General features: G+C 53.7%; 1 protein-coding gene across 2 annotated transcripts in view; it reads right to left on the bottom strand.

Annotated features, from left to right (window-relative positions):
• LOC119462640 (leucine-rich repeat-containing protein let-4) overlaps positions 1 to 13,760 on the bottom strand; it is a 45,537-nt gene extending 31,777 nt beyond the window's left edge. For both annotated transcript variants that reach the window (XR_007467092.1, XM_037723962.2), the window contains exon 1: positions 13,645 to 13,760. The gene's annotated coding sequence lies outside the window, so the exon portion shown is untranslated. The remainder of the gene's footprint in view (positions 1 to 13,644) is intronic.
• Positions 13,761 to 15,195: the final 1,435 nt, after the last annotated feature.

Genomic DNA, 15,195 nt, shown 5'->3' with positions numbered 1-15,195 from the left:
ATGGTTGATATAACAAGGCTACGCACCAGTGGGAGTGTGGTGCCAAAGGTCCGTCACGTGAGGGAGTCGTTTTAGCCCCCCTTTTACCTTCCTTTTGTTCTTTTTTCTTCACCTGTTTCTTAAATTCTTGTTTGCACGGATTTCTGGATAGCGGCGGGCGTTCCAAGACAGCTTCTCCTCGAGGAATAGTATTGTATATAGCTAATGGGCTTTGGTCGAATAACACGCGCACACGAAAAAAAAAAAAAATGGAAGAAAAAAAAAACCGTTGTTGCTCTTATGCGGCTTTTGGAACGAACTTGGAGCACGATCTCGCGTTGATATCACGTTCACGTATGCGTTAAGCCGTTCTGCTGTCTCCTAACCGATCGGAATTTTTTCCAGGGCCGGATTCGTTGATGTTGCAAGCGTTTTCCAGGACAGTGATTACGATCGCCCTTTGTCTCCATTTGCGAAGAACGCCGTCGATCGCGTTACAATCATCGAGTTTCTTTCTCTATTGTATAATTTCATTCCTTCTCGAGCTTTCAGTTGCAGCGCTTGATGTGAGCGGTTCTGCGAGCCATGCAGTTCTGTGCGCACTGCCCTCCAAGAATGTGCGAGCTTGCGACTGAACGTGCGCAGCCCGGGCGGCGCCGATAAGCCCTCGGGCGAAGCGCGGGCTGCGCTGCTGCCTCATGTGGCGCGGCGCTGCGTATAGTTTAGCGCCAGTGGAAAGCGCGCCAAGGCGTTTGCATAATTCCGCGCGCCTCGCCTGCGGTGGCTACCTCGCCTTTCGTAGGCGCAAGCTGCCGTTTCACAGGCGCTGCTTGGGGCGCTGGCTGCGAGCAGTTTTGTGTACTTGGAGGCAGCGGCGGGAGTGCGTGCCAGGGCGCCGCCGGCGTGGCGTTGTTGAATTGCTAACCCACTTTGTCCTCCACATTCGCGCGTCCCGCTCCCGACTGCCTGTTGATGCCTGAAGGATTCCGCTCCGCGTGCCATCGCGCCGGTTTTATCAGGCGAAGGTCGCAGAAGCGCGACATTCTTCACTGGCCTGCCTTGTTCTGTCCCCCGGAGGGCATGCGCAGCAACGTTTCAGTTTCGGTCGAGGGGTGACTAGAAAGCGTTTAGTATGATTAGAATGGCCTTACGCTCTTTACTATTGTAGTGCTCCTGTAAGGTGACACGTGTACATGCGCGGCGCGTACTATATAATATAATAATAATATAATATATATATATATAATGTGTGTGTGTGTGTGTGTGTGTGTGTGTGTGTGTGTGTGTGTGTGTGTGTGTGTGTGTGTGTGTGTGTGTGTGTGTGATTCTGTGATTCTGTGATTTATTTGATTTTCCGTGATTTAGCCATTCGGTGTGTGCTCATATCGCTGGCTAATCGCCCAGAATAAGCGTGTGCCACTGTGACACCAGATGATACAGAATCCTTAAATGTATGCCAATAGGCATGTGTCGTATACTTCTCTGTGCACACGCCTGCCATCAACCTTCGTCCCTCGACAAGCGTCACACATGGTCTTCGCGAAAATGTATAGCGAATACGCGTCTTCGTTACATCGCTGCGTATAGACGTCTCACATTGTGCATCCGCTTGATTTGGTGATTTCATTTCGGCATACCTTGTGAGCGGTGTAGTGCGTAAACATAAAAATTACATGTGATTAAAGTCGTCACTTTTCTGGTGGATAAACATAAAGATTGCATTAGGTTGCACGCTGCATAAGGTGAAGGTAAACGTGATTGTACGCCTCGCCTTTAGTTGTATAGGATTTAATGCACACCGCTTGACTGAAGATTCGCTTCGCATATATTGCAGCGTGTGCGTTGGATCTGCAAATCTTCTTTCTTTTATTCTTTTTCTCGCGACTGTGCGAAGCACAACGCTCACTCGTACTCCCTATGACTGTTTTCCCGCTTGCAGATGTACCGCAACGCCGTGCTTTGTGGTGCTTAGGTGAGGCAGCAAATTTTATGGATGCCAAGTTGCCTTACAAATACGACTGAAGTTGGTATAGGGACTCATGTTACACACGCGCGCTTGTTTAGAAAATACGTATTAACTTATTTAGAGCTAGGTGTGACAGATACAGGTGACCGAACAGAATTTTTATGTATATGGAGCTAGGAACGACGCACACGACGGGCTACGCAGTGCAGCCTGGGCAGCGTGTGCTTGCTTTTTGTACTTTGTCGGCTAATGGGTGGCAGCCCACTGAATAGTACGCAAGCACAGTGATCTATACTGCAAACAGCAACTGCGCAGAAAAATTCTTAACGAAGTACTTTATCCTGTTCAGCGGCTCCGTTTGATTTCTCTTAGGTACACATTGCAACTATAACGTGCCCGCTGAATACGCATGCACTCGAGCAGTACATATCTCTTACATGCTTATGCATATCGCCATTTGTATGCTTCAGCTATCACGCTCCTGTTGAAAGCCAGGTAGCTCGACTTTTGTGACGCTATTCTTAAGTTCGCCATTCGAGGGACTTCGAATTCAGTGGAATTCGCTGCATCACCGTGCATCTGAAATGTCGCAGGTTATGCAGGCCCAAGAACTCGGAAGAGAAATGGGAAACAGTGGTTGGCGTTTTACTACGGCGTCGCTATGCAAAAAAAAAAAAAAAAGTTCATGTGGCCCGTGTGCATACTCATTTTGGTGAAAAAATAATAATAAAGGACGGGTGGGTGGCGAGTATCTGGGCGTGCATATACAGGCTGCACAATCAGTGGTATACTTTTGCGGATGGGCTTTGTGGAGAACGGGGGGGTGACTGGGCCTCGAACGTAGGTGCGTTGTAGGTTTTCTCTGTGAAGCGTGGGCTTCCTTGAAGTTATTGTTTTCCGGCGCGCTGTTATCGCGTACATGTAACGTATGTACAGCCAGCAGTATGTGTACGAATAACACTTGCCGTTGTGCGCTCCGAAAACACCCCGGCTCGAGGGACACGTGATGGATGGGACGGGCAACAGCGGAGGCGAGCCGAGCGGCTAGCGTGGCGCGATATGTTTGCGCAGCCGCGCGCACGCCTGATAATTGCGTGCAGCACCTCTCTCGTGGCCGGCTGCGTCTTCACACATTGTCTGGGGCGTTTTGAAAACGAGGTACGCGAAGTCGAGCTGCGATGATTCGGGGGACAATTGTGTATAGTAAATTGTACTTGTTCAAAATAACCCGAAACTGGAATTACAAATGGATAACGGCCAGCTTGAGGTGGAAGTATGGAAGCGGGGGTGGAGGTAATTACGGCGGCAGCGTTTGTCGTTTTCACTGGGGATTGTCGTTTTAAAGCAGTTGTATGTCGCCCGGGCATGTAATGTACGGGCAGCTCTTGCATGTCCGCACACTTGGCTCGTAGAACGGTATCCTAGGGTATCCTCCATTCATACACGTGCGATCGGCGTTGAGGCGTCTTGAATGGGAACACCGGATTGAACGAGAGAGGAGCGCGAGAGGGCGGCCCCATAAGTAAGGTCAAAGTAGTCCAGCCTTGGGCGTCCTTTCCTTCGTGGGCTGCTCGGTCGGCAATGCCATCGTCGAGAGAAGCCATTGGCGGTCGGTGATGGGTGCGTGCACTTTTTGCCACTGACATCCCCGTGGCTGTGGAATGTAGCCTTGACAAGACTTCTCTGCTTGGGGGCCACCGGCGACGCGCGGCGGATGCCTGAATAGCCCGCCTTTTGTTTCCCCATCTCTGCGGAGCACTTTTTGCCCGCCGATTGGCTGCTCTGCCACTTTGTGCCTATACCGTTCCTTGTTGTAGGCCTAAAAGTACTGCCTTCAGTACTTTCAAGTTCAATATAAAGAATTTTTTTTTACGTTATTTTTTGGAAAAGGAGCGCTGGCCCAGCCGTGCGCTGGCGCTCGTGGTGTCGTGTGTGTTTCTTTCGTGTGTCCTCGATTTTTTTTTTTTTTTGGCGCAGTTTTAAAAACGTCTAAAAGCTACGAACCAACTAGCCCGCCAGAACGTCCTACTAGTGCGCTGTGTCTTTCGTTCCCGTAAATCGCCTATGCGCGCCCGAGGACGCTAACGGCACCCTGAGGACATTTGTTGCGGGCCTTATCTTGGGAGGGAATCGGCGCTGCAGGGCGGCGCGACCCAATGTATCGGCAGCAAAAGAATGGCTTCTTGCCGTGTCCTTGGCGAATAAGGGCGCGAGCCACTTATTTTCCTTCTGCGGTGGCGAAGGCCCATGTAGCAAAGCCGCTTCAGAATGACTAGCGAATTCACTACCATGTTGACGCGCTCCTTTATATGCTATGTTGCGCCTTGCGCGCAAGACTGGATTTCCGCGGATGGCCGTCATGTGTGCCTCGCGAACGGGGCGTTGCAAGCGCTGCACATTTGTCTATCGATCGTCCTGCCTTTCATCCCTTACCGCTATTCTGTTTGTGAGACGAGCCTTTTTCATCGAATGTGACGCTCCCGCTTTTGTGGTGGCTAATATTGTGGTGGAAATGACGACCAACTAACGTTAGCGAAGCTGTCCCGCGAGGGAAAAAAAAATCAAAAAAAAAAAAAAAACATGGCGCAAGATCGCATTTTAAGACCGATGGTCTTCCATCGCCAGACCTCAAGTCCCACCATACTATATATGTATACTAGCTGATAAAGGGGCTTTAGTCGGGCCTCTGACGACCGAACACCGTAGATCTTAAAATCGTATCTTGCACCGTGTCTTTGAAAATCCTTCTTTATTTTATTTTTTGGTTGAACAGCTTTCTAATGTTAGCTGGGAGACCCTATACTATATTTGACGTTGTTGCGACGGTATATTCGCACCAAACAGGTACCGCTTATCGTCTGACAAGTGCAGTTTCATCGCAAGAAAACCTCCCACCCCATTTTTTTTTTCTTCCTTGCTGTTCAGTGTTCCGAACTCAGACGCCTCTGCTCGAGTGTTCTTTCGCATGCGCACGATATGTGCGGTCGTCGGGGCTTCTTACCAGTATGCCGCGCTGCCAACATTCGTGCTCGTACATATAGTGTCGTATATACGTCTTGCGCCTCTCCCGTCGTTCCCCGATTGTGCTGCATGTAAGCGTCGCATTTACAAAGTCATACGTCACCGAGCGCTCGTAGACGGCCGGTTATGTAAGCGACTCGCGCAGCGGGTTGTACCAGCTTCCGGGTTCCTCTCCCATTTGCTAACGGTCCCGGTTTGCGCGGCGCGCTCGTTTGCCCGCTTTATTTTGGCAGCTGCTGTCAGGGCGCACGTGGCGGCTATCGATGGCCTGCATGCTGCGGCCGAGGTCGCGATCACGGCGCGGCTGCCGTGTCAACAACCTATGGCGCCGTGTCCCGGCCAGCCCTCCGTCGGAATGTCGCCCGCCTATTCCGACACGCGCGGACTCGGCAACGGACTCTCTCCCGCGGGCCCCGTCGATTTCCGGCCCCTTGGACGTTCGCTGGGGCATGCGCTGGTGCTTGCGTGCCCGCCTGCCTGCCTGCCTGCCTGCCCCCGGGCTGCTATAGCGGGTCTGACGAAAACGTTAATTGTCCGGTAGTGTGGCGCGCGCCTGCTCTTTACGTTATTTTTTTCGTCCATTTCTTCGCAGAAAGCGGAACAGGTTTCGGCCTTTGCCTCAGTACGAAAAGATGCGCCGGCGGCTATCGGCGAAGGCCATCGCCGCTGCACTTTTTCCCGAAGGGGTGGCGGCGGCCGATCGCCTGGCTAACGGTCCGCGCGCGTGACCTCCTCGGCGGGGAAAGCGGATGCTCCGGGGTGGGGTCCGCTTATTATTATTTTTTTTTTCGTGCCACATATCCTGCGCGACATGATTTATTCGGGGACGGTCGGGTGGAGGTGGCAGGAGCGCTTCCGGTCGCGTGGTCGGCTCAGCGCGTGGGCCGACCGCCCTCGTGCGCGGGCTCCGCGCTCGCTGGAAGACGTCGCGCGCTCTGGCGTCTCGTCGCTGCGAGGCCAGGTGCAGCGGGCTGAGACGAGCGCGCGCCGCCTTCATTCACCCCGGCGCGGGTCGACGCCGCCTGCGCTGCCGCCGACTGTGGTTTCACCTCGCGTCTTTTTAAGCGAACAGCTCACTTTCAACGCCTTCCAGCGCAGACCCACAGCAGTGTTGGAAAGCGTCCAAGCGCCATCCGGAACGGCTTCCTTGGGTCGTGACGACCAAAATGTAGCAGCACCGATAGCTATCCGCGACTCGGGGCGCTCCAAGTGCTTCGTGTAGTTGAAATTTCGCTACTGCTTAGTGCGGCGATCGTGAGAATTGGAACCAAGGACGTCGTTATACGCAAACGCAGATGTGTGCGTTCGATTGCGGTTGCGAGCCTTCGGGCGTTCGCAGGCAGTCGCCCGACGTCGGACGAGATTCCGCTCACCGGCGCTGCTTGAAATTGCCTGCTTCTTTTTCTTTTTCCTTCTAAAGAACAGAACGACAGCCTCTCTCACCGTAATCTTTTATATGTTAAGAAAAATAAGACCACCCAGTGAAGACACTGTGTGTACTTGTGTGAGGGGTACCGTTCAAGCTATCGCCATCATCTCCCACTGAGCAAACTTCGTTTTTCAGGTGTTCGTAAACCGCTTCGTTGCATTGTGAAATTTTTTGGCTCGTGGTATTTTTGCCGTTTTCGATCAAATTTCGCACTAAGCATGCGTTAGCCGCTTGGGAAGTTTCAAATGCCTCTTGCGTGCCCTCGCGTTTCAAGCTCGCATGCAATGGCTTCAAGTACCACTGGGTTGCATAGACCGGCGGTCCTTGCAGACTTGACGAGAAGCTTAGCTGCAGCCTGTTGATTGCTCGCGCAGCAGTTGATATAGCTTCTGATAAGGGGGCTGGCAACTATAATTTCTGGCCATCGCATTTGTGTCCGCAGTGTGCCACTGAAATGTTTGATGCGAAATCTCCAAAGGCTGCCTGCACGTCGTTCTTCTTTTTCCCAATCACCGTGCGCGCTCCTTGGTTCGGTTGATCGGTTCCGCAACGAGCGCGTATATGCGGGGGCGCGCACGCTACACTGTGCAGAATGACGTGATCGATAGTCGCAGGGGGTCCCCGCCTAAGTGCGGCGTTTGGGCTCGTGGAACACGCGTTGGCCAGTGTCGTTGACCCCTCGACCGCTTGTCGGCCAACGGTTGTCGCGCGCAGAGTCGTGACTGGGCGCGAGCTGCTCCTGCCAGCTTGTGTTTACGGGGAGGCCACAGAGAGACCGGACGATTACATTGGCAGGGGGCGTGCGGAAAGGCAGCTCGTGCCATTCCGAGCTCGGCTTAGGCGCTCCGTGCATAGAGATTAGTGCGATGCGGCCGCTGAGTGGACGCGCACGACGGCAGAGAAACTGGCTGCTCTTGGCGTCCCATGTACGCACATATGCGCTATGGATGTGACGGGCGGTTGTGTACCGTTCGGAAGCTGCCGCGATGCGCGCGGCGTTTCCGCGTCGTGCAGCCTTCGAAAGCTGCGGCATGCTTGTTTCACTGGCGTCCTGGACGGAAGGCACTTTCAGTGACAGCGCCGCTTCGCCTGTAACTTTTGCCCGTTGACCGCGGGCGAAACATCGAACTCGGAAGCGCCCGTCTTTGCTTTGGCACTCCTCACTGGCCGTGGGGAACCGTTCCTGGCATGCACTTTCTCGCTTGGTTTTGTTCGCCGCGAAGCTCACTGTGCCTCGCCTATGGTGCATGGTGATACGCTCGCTTATCGAGTGTCTTTATGACGGTTTTAGTCTCCGTGCTATTATAACTCCATTTCTGCTTATCGACATTTCGCAGTGCATAAGTGCACGCTGTCAAAACCATTTTCTTTCATTCTGTAGCGGCTGGTGGCACGATTTTTTTTTTTTTTTCATTCTTCGCAGAAATACCGGTTTTAGGGTGGTGTTAGTGCGCACATTTCTCTGAAACTCTGTGTATTGGTCCCTCATCGGCACTCCTCTCCGTGGAGCGTAGGAATACTGCAGCCGGTTAAAATATGACTTAATTTTTTTCGCCTACGATAACTACATAGTTGCAAAAAAAAAAAAAAGTAAGTGGGCTGATGTGTAGGATGTCTCGTTTTGTCTTGGATAAGTAATTCCGGTCTTTTTTTTTTCTTTTTTTCCTAGAGTGCACGCCGTGTGTATAAGAAGTTACGCAGTGACTCCATTTGGGCCGTACCAGCAGTTTCACTTGCATCGTCGTCATGTATTTATATGCGTTGTCTTCATTTTGTCGCGATCATTTGCAGTTCTTCAAGTGGCGGGGCCGGAGAAATTCGCCGTAGATAAATCAGAACCGTTACTAATAGTGCGATTGCGGTGCCTTGAACACTGTGATAACCGGCGGCGTTATCGACAAGATCATGCGGTTGCGCAATGGGAAGCGGTCTCTGCCCACTGCGCGTGCGCGTAACCTTGCAGCAACGCTGCTGGTTTTCCTACGAATGGGGGTTGCACATGCAGTAGTGGAGGAGGAAGGTGCTGAGATAAACAAATCGAAGGAGTGTGGTCTATAAGAGGATTAAAATGACTGCGCGTAGGAATAAGTCATTGTATTCTCTTGGTTGCACGTTTTCTGCGTGATTTCGTTGGGGATGCATGGCAGATATAACGGGTCCCTGGCGCGTTGACATGCACCGCTTGAGCTTGGGAGAGGCCCAAAGCAATATTCTGCGCTGTGATGTGCTTTCGGGAGCCGTGTGCGTTCCATACGTTAGTGGCCATTGCTGGTGGTTTCGCGACCATCTGGCCGCCGGCCCCCATTGCGGCCTCAGTCGTTGGGTGGCCCGGTTTCTGTTTAGGCGCGGGTGAGTCCCCGCATCTACTGCCGTCGGTCGCCTTCTGCAGAGTAAAGGCGGGACGACCCACGCAGGCACAAACCACGGTTTTCCTTCGTTACCGGCGCGGGCGAATTTTCAGACGCAACGGAGAGTGAACGGAAGGGGCTATACATTTCGCTCATGTGAATCGGAACTCTGTGTATTGAACTCCGGAAGGCCGGAAGGCCTATAGGTTTCCTTCCTGCGTGCACTTATATTGTTCTGTACGACTTAATGCGGAAGACGATTCCATTTCTCTCGATGTGACGGCGAACCTGTCAATTTTTTTTTTTTGTCCTCATAGTATCAGGTTTCTCTCCCTTTTTGTTTTTCTTTATTCTAGGTGGCTGCTCTCATGCTGTTGATTTTTTTTTTCTCCCAGTCTCCATTTTTCTGCTTGGGGCGGGAAGCCGCCGACGTTCTCTTTGTGGATCACGCATTTTGTTCTTATCACGAACCTTCTTTGAAGAGCTAATTTCAGCCTGGTACGGTACAAGGGGGACACTTTGGACGTCAATAGAGGCCTTTTGGCAAGATTTGCAAGCGCGTGACCTGGGTGCATATAGCACGTCAACGCCTGTTGAGCCGCAAATGGTATCTCGTTCGTGCTCTGCTGAGCCTCTTGAATTGTTTTTCTTTGACGAACACGCGTGAAAGGGTATGGAGCGGGATAAAAAAAGAAAAGTTTAGAAAAGAACGAAAAGGTCCTTCTGCTCGCACCAGTTGCGGTCACTTCCGCGTGCTGTACCGTGGATATGCAGCAGCGCTCTTCCTGTCAAGTTGGTGGCGGCCGCAAACTGGTTCCCCGGGTTCAAAGCTTTGGCGAGCGCGATTCACTGGCGCCAGTCGATACGCTATCGACGGGAGGGACGTACTTTCGATCGGGGCGCGTTCTGGCATGCGGGCGGCGCCGGCACGATCCGCGGTCTTATCGCACCGGGAAGCGGCTCCTTACGACGCCGTGCACCCTCGCCTTTGGGTCGGGCCAGCCTCTCTCTCCTTCGTATAGCGGTTCTTCTCTCGACGCCTTCGGGCGTGTTATTCGCGACCCGTTAGGTGATACCGTGCGCCCTGCAGCTGCTACGCACCGGCGAGAAGATGGGCTTTCCGCCGCGGGCTTTTCGCGCTCCTCGCACCTTCCATGTGGCGCCTCGCCGTCTGTGCCGCAGCGCAGCTTCTCTCCAGGTTCCAGGTCAATCAAGTGCACCGCCTCGGTTCACTGTGCGAGGACCGCTGAATGCCACAGTTCGGTGGCGGGGGGCGCCTTTCGAATAGCCCGTCGGCATTCGGCGCGGCCTGATTTTCTTGGTGCATTTCTCCCGCCGAGTGGTACGTCAGAAAAGTGCGATTCTTGCAGTCATCGGATGTAGTGCCGTGTAGCGTACTTCCGTTGGTGGTTGTGCGTAGCTGTAGCCAATGAACGTCAACCCCGTGCGCAGCTCTTGCGCTCGCGCGTGTTCGTCGCTGCGCGCAGAACGGCTCGCTATCCTATGCAGCTTTCGATGTCGGCCCGTCTGCGCGTCCTTGGAGGAGCGAGCGCGTAGGCGAGCTTGCTAGCCGGCCTAACCCTGGAATGCTCGAGCGGCTTTTTTCCGGCTGGTTTGCCTCCCCTCCCACGGGTAGCACCGACGGCGCGTTTGCAGCCACGCGATTGGTGCGTACGCCGCGTGGAAGCACGCGCGCGTCGCACTGCGCGGAACGATGCACTTCAGGCTCCCATGTATGGCGGCGAGGGAGCGCAGCACCGCCTTTTGTTCTTGCGAGGCCGCAAAGCACGTCCCACGCGTTTACCTGGTCCAGCGATATCGTCCGCTCAGCTTTTATATAGCCCGCGGCTGTTGCGTCACGGCCCAAAGGTGGGCTCCGCAGAGGTCGAGCACGCCGCCTGTCGCATGTGTGACTCAGTTGCGCAACGGCGGCCCGTGTCGTGCGAGTTACGTGCTCGCTGTCGTCTCGAATCAGAGCGAACTCACTCCTTTGAGCGGGCGGCGGGAAGTGGACATTCTGAGAGCCCTTGCTGGCGGGGGTGCGGTGTGCACGTTCCGCGCAGCTCGTTGTACGCGCCCAGGCGCGGTACACAATGGAGGCGCATTAACGGGGCCGTGCCGCAACCTTCGTCGCTGCACAGTGGCAGCGTGCGCGTACTCGAAGGCGTTATGTACAGCGTGTTGGAGATGACTGGCAGCGAGATCCGGTCACGTCTTGAGTCCGCTGTTCTGTGTGTGCTTCGGAAGCAGAGCGAGCGTGAAACGCGTGCCAGATGCGAGCTAGTCAGTGTCATCTGTGCGCGCCAGTTTCTCCCGGCAACCTCTCCTCTGATTTCCGCAGGCTGTTGTTGACGAAAATATGTAGCATGAGCAAGCTATGTTCTTTTTATAGGGCATAAAACAGTTCCCGTATTGCATAATTACGGAAAGCGTGCTCTCTGACGACGAACGAAAGCAGTTCATTCATTCATTCATTCATTCATTCATTCATTCATTCATTCATTCATTCATTCAGAGCTGATGGAGCTCACACTTAACAGCGAAGTGTGATTTGTTTGCGGTTGCATCCTCAACGTATGCATACGAACCTCGACAATTAGAGGCTTTACGTTACTTTTCTGGGCACCGACGCTAAGTTTCACACGTTGATGTTGCGCGCTTTCGCTGCCGCATTAAAGGTAATGTTTGAGCACCACATGACGACCGTGTGATGCATCCTAGATTGAAAACGCTGTGCATTCAGTACGGTCTAGCACCCGCCGGGGTGGCTCAGTCAGCTAAGGCGTTGCGCTGCTGAGCACGAGGTCGCGGGATCGAATCCCGGCCCCGGCGGCCGCATTTCGATGGAGGCGAAATGCAAAAACGCCCGTGTGCTTGCGTTGTAGTGCACGTTAAAGAACCCCAGGTGGTCAAAATTAATCCGGAGCCCTCCACTACGGCGTGCCTCATAATCAGAACTGGTTTTGGCACGTAAAACCCCAGAAAGAAGAAGAACAGTACGGTCTAGCACCGTAAGGGAGAATTCTCATCGCTCGTCAGCGATCGCAAGGTTCGAACGTCAGGCGTGTGAAAGTAGCGCGCTGCTTCGCCAGCGTGCGTGCGGTTGGCGGCGCCATGTAGTAGACTTCGCCTCTCTCTGCCCTTCACGCACGGCGACTGCGACGCATTGGTGAGCACTGATAATGAGACGGGCTGTCCTCGTTACAGGTTCGAGTTGTTATCGGGGGTACGCCCAGCGTTGCGCTGTCGCCTCGCAGCGACGGCAGCCGCTGCCGCCGCGGTGTATATAGTGTGTCGACTGGAGCCGAGGTTTTCTTGCAGTGCGCGCGTTTACTACTTAAAGATGACACCATCTGACCCGAGCTATTTCATGTTGCGTACAACAACATTCAAAAGGCACTGTTCGATCAAAAAATTGTTGCTTGTGAAACTTGGGTTGAGTGGTGCGATTAATTGAATATCGCCTAAAAACACGCACTCCCATTGTGTCATGTTTGCCTTTCTAGGTATTTTATTCGTGTTTCCGCTCGCATCATTGTATTGGTTATGGTTCATATTGTTGTATTTACTTTGTGAATATTTGTCGTCAAAGCAAGCCGTGCAGAAGGTAAAGCTAATCCTCGTCAGTGCTTCTTTATGAGCGCTGAATTCTCCTCGCCGTTACACTTATTAATTTTGTTCAATTGCACATTGTGGCTAGACGGGTTCCAATTTTTCTCCAAGCATTGGTATTTTCGTCGTGTGCTAATCGCTTCCAGCGTGCTATACTCCAACAAAGTACAAAGATCAGCAGCGGATAAAGCGGCACTTGCGGGAAGCATTCTTTCAGCTGTAATTTCTTTCCGCGATCCAGGGCGGATAGAGCGGCATAAATAAGGCGGCGGCTACTGAAGTGTGCCATGCACCATTTCGCGCGGAACAGCGGGTGTTCAGATCGCGGACGTGAGATGCCGCGGCCGATAGCCTGCAGCCCTGCGGCAGCCCGTTCCCACTCGACGGCCCCGGTCGTCTACTGTTCGCGTGTCGGTTACGGTAGGTTGCGCACGAGTAAATCATCGCCGTCAGGGCCTGACGTCCGCCATCACGAAGATGTCAGCTGGTGGGCAAGTGCTGAAACCATCTGTCATGTCCTGGTGGCCCGGCAATATCACATGATCCCTTCCCGCAGAGCAGCAGTATATTCGACAATTCCACGACAGGGGCGTTATTCGCTCGCGCTGCTCCGAGAGGAGAAAGAAGTTGCGACGCTCATGTTTTTCAAACACTGCCGTCATGCTTCGCTTGCAGTGCAGCGCTCTTTCTTTTTTCTTCGAGGGCTTTTGTTGAACAATGGCAATGCATTATCTTTATTTGGCCGAGGGCAGTTCATGGAATAACCGCATGGTATATACGCGGCAGTCATTCGTTTTCCTACCGGGCAGCAACAGCTCAGTGCTCGCGCATTCTGTTATCGTCGATGACATGACGCCTAAAGCAGTTTGATTCCTCAATAGACCAAGTGCTCGATACCGGTAGATGTACTATTGGTAACGCGCAAAAGTCAGTTCTGCGTGCCATTATATTATTCGGTGCGGAATGCACGACCAAACCACCGTTGACTGAGGGTGCTTTCCACGGTTCGCACTGTCAGTCAACGGTGGCATTTGTCTTTCGGCCTCACTGTCGTGCAATGCGCGCGCGCGGAGGAACTACAGCACTGATCATTCTGTGAGTCGCGCGTGGCAGCATGCACGCCGCGCTTGGACCGCACGTTCCCAGCACAGCCGGACGCAGTTGTGTCTCGCACGTGTCCAGGCGCGCTGGGAGCGGTGCGGAAAAGCACTCGCTCCAGGAGCGCCCCGGGGTCCCGGCCGGTGCGCGTGTCCCCGGGGTCTCGCGAGCCGCGAACACGGCGCACTCACCGGGTGGTACGGAGGGCAGCGTAGGGGCCGGCGAGGTGTTTAATCCTTTGGGCAAGAGCGGCACGATGGCTGTACGGCGGGGGCCTCCTTCTGGCCGACTGGTTCTCTGGCGCGGCCTGCGCGCCCTTCTGCGCGGGCAAGAAGGCGGCCTCCTCGCCCCGCGGGTGAGGGCGGCCGTGCCATTGGGCCCGCAAGGTGTGGTCTCCTTCTCGACCCGTGTTGACATGGGGGCCATGCCGTGTTTGCCATCCTGTAGGCCGCCGCCGCGCGCTAACTCTTTATTGTTCTGTTCTCAGCGTCACAGGGCGTTCGGGAATCGCGCGCGTTGTCGCTGAGGCGTTGCGAAAGAAAATTCGCAGTTGTGTCAACTGGGCATGTCTTGTTTCGTCTTGACGTCAATTGACTGCGCTGTGCTTACAGAGGTGAATTCAAATCGCGCGCTCTTTCTGTGCGGAAGCGTGCAGGGCGTTTACGCGTTATTAATTTGTGCAGCGTAGGCGAATATCTGCTGCTACCTCTTCCTGCGCCGTCGGATTGCGGAACGAAATCTCCTGTAGCATTGTGTATCTCGAGAAATTGCCAACTTACGTGACATTCCGTGTCTTTTTCGAAGACGTATTTCTATGGTTTATTTTCTGCCTTTTAGCGCTTGCCCTGCTCCTGTGCAGCTTGTCGTACTCGTGTGTGTTGTTTCTTTGTGTCGTCGCATAGCGCAGTGCGAGAATTCTTTCAGTAATCTGCAGGTGCTGCGATACGTGAACTAAGGTTTTGTGTGTGTGTGTGTGTGTGTGTTTGAAAGAGAGAGAGCGCGCGCCTCCCGTCGTCAATTAATATCTTACTGCGGGTCAGCGTACGCATTTTTACATTCCAAGTCCACTGTAATTTCGCCGGTGGTTCGCAGAAAGGCTTACCAAGAAAAAAAAAAAGCGCCTTACCTTGGTCCAATATTTCTTTATTTCATTTGTTGCCGCGGTAATAAAGATGCAAAAGCAAGACGGCCGAGTGTGCAGCATACTTTGGCCGCCGGCGGCGGCAGCAACGGCGCCGTCCGCGGTAAAACGGCGGGGCGCGCCCGTTTGGTTCCTCCCGCGCTTTCGAATTACCCGGCGAAATATTGCTTGATACAATGACGCTTTCTTTGGCCGTTGTAGAGCCGGCGCCGTGCTTCGCAGTCGCACTCGTTAAAAAGGAAAAGTAGAAGACCCATTTGGGCGGATGCCCCCCTCTCTCTCTTGCCCCCTCTAGAAAGAGGAGGTCTTCCCTCCCGTTTCGTTCTGCCGGGGAAGACTCGGGGTGTGTCGTCCTTCCGAACTCCCGAGGCGCCGCGGCAGGAATGCACAGGTGGGCAGCCTTTTGTTGTGCGGGCCTCGTCCGAGAACTTTTCCTTTCGCAGAGCGCGGGAAGCTGCACGCACAAAGGCCGCTTTGACGGCGTCCGACATCAGGGTCAGCTTTTGCGGGCTTCGTAGAAAACGGGCAGAGAGAGGGAGGCGAGAGATGGCAAAAAAAAAAAAAAAAAGTAACCGCCAGTGCCGCGGCCACTTTGTAAGCA

The sequence above is a fragment of the Dermacentor silvarum genome, chromosome 1, assembly GCF_013339745.2.
Source record: "Dermacentor silvarum isolate Dsil-2018 chromosome 1, BIME_Dsil_1.4, whole genome shotgun sequence".
Lineage (NCBI taxonomy): Eukaryota > Metazoa > Arthropoda > Arachnida > Ixodida > Ixodidae > Dermacentor > Dermacentor silvarum.
This window is presented reverse-complemented; position numbering and strand designations above follow the sequence as displayed.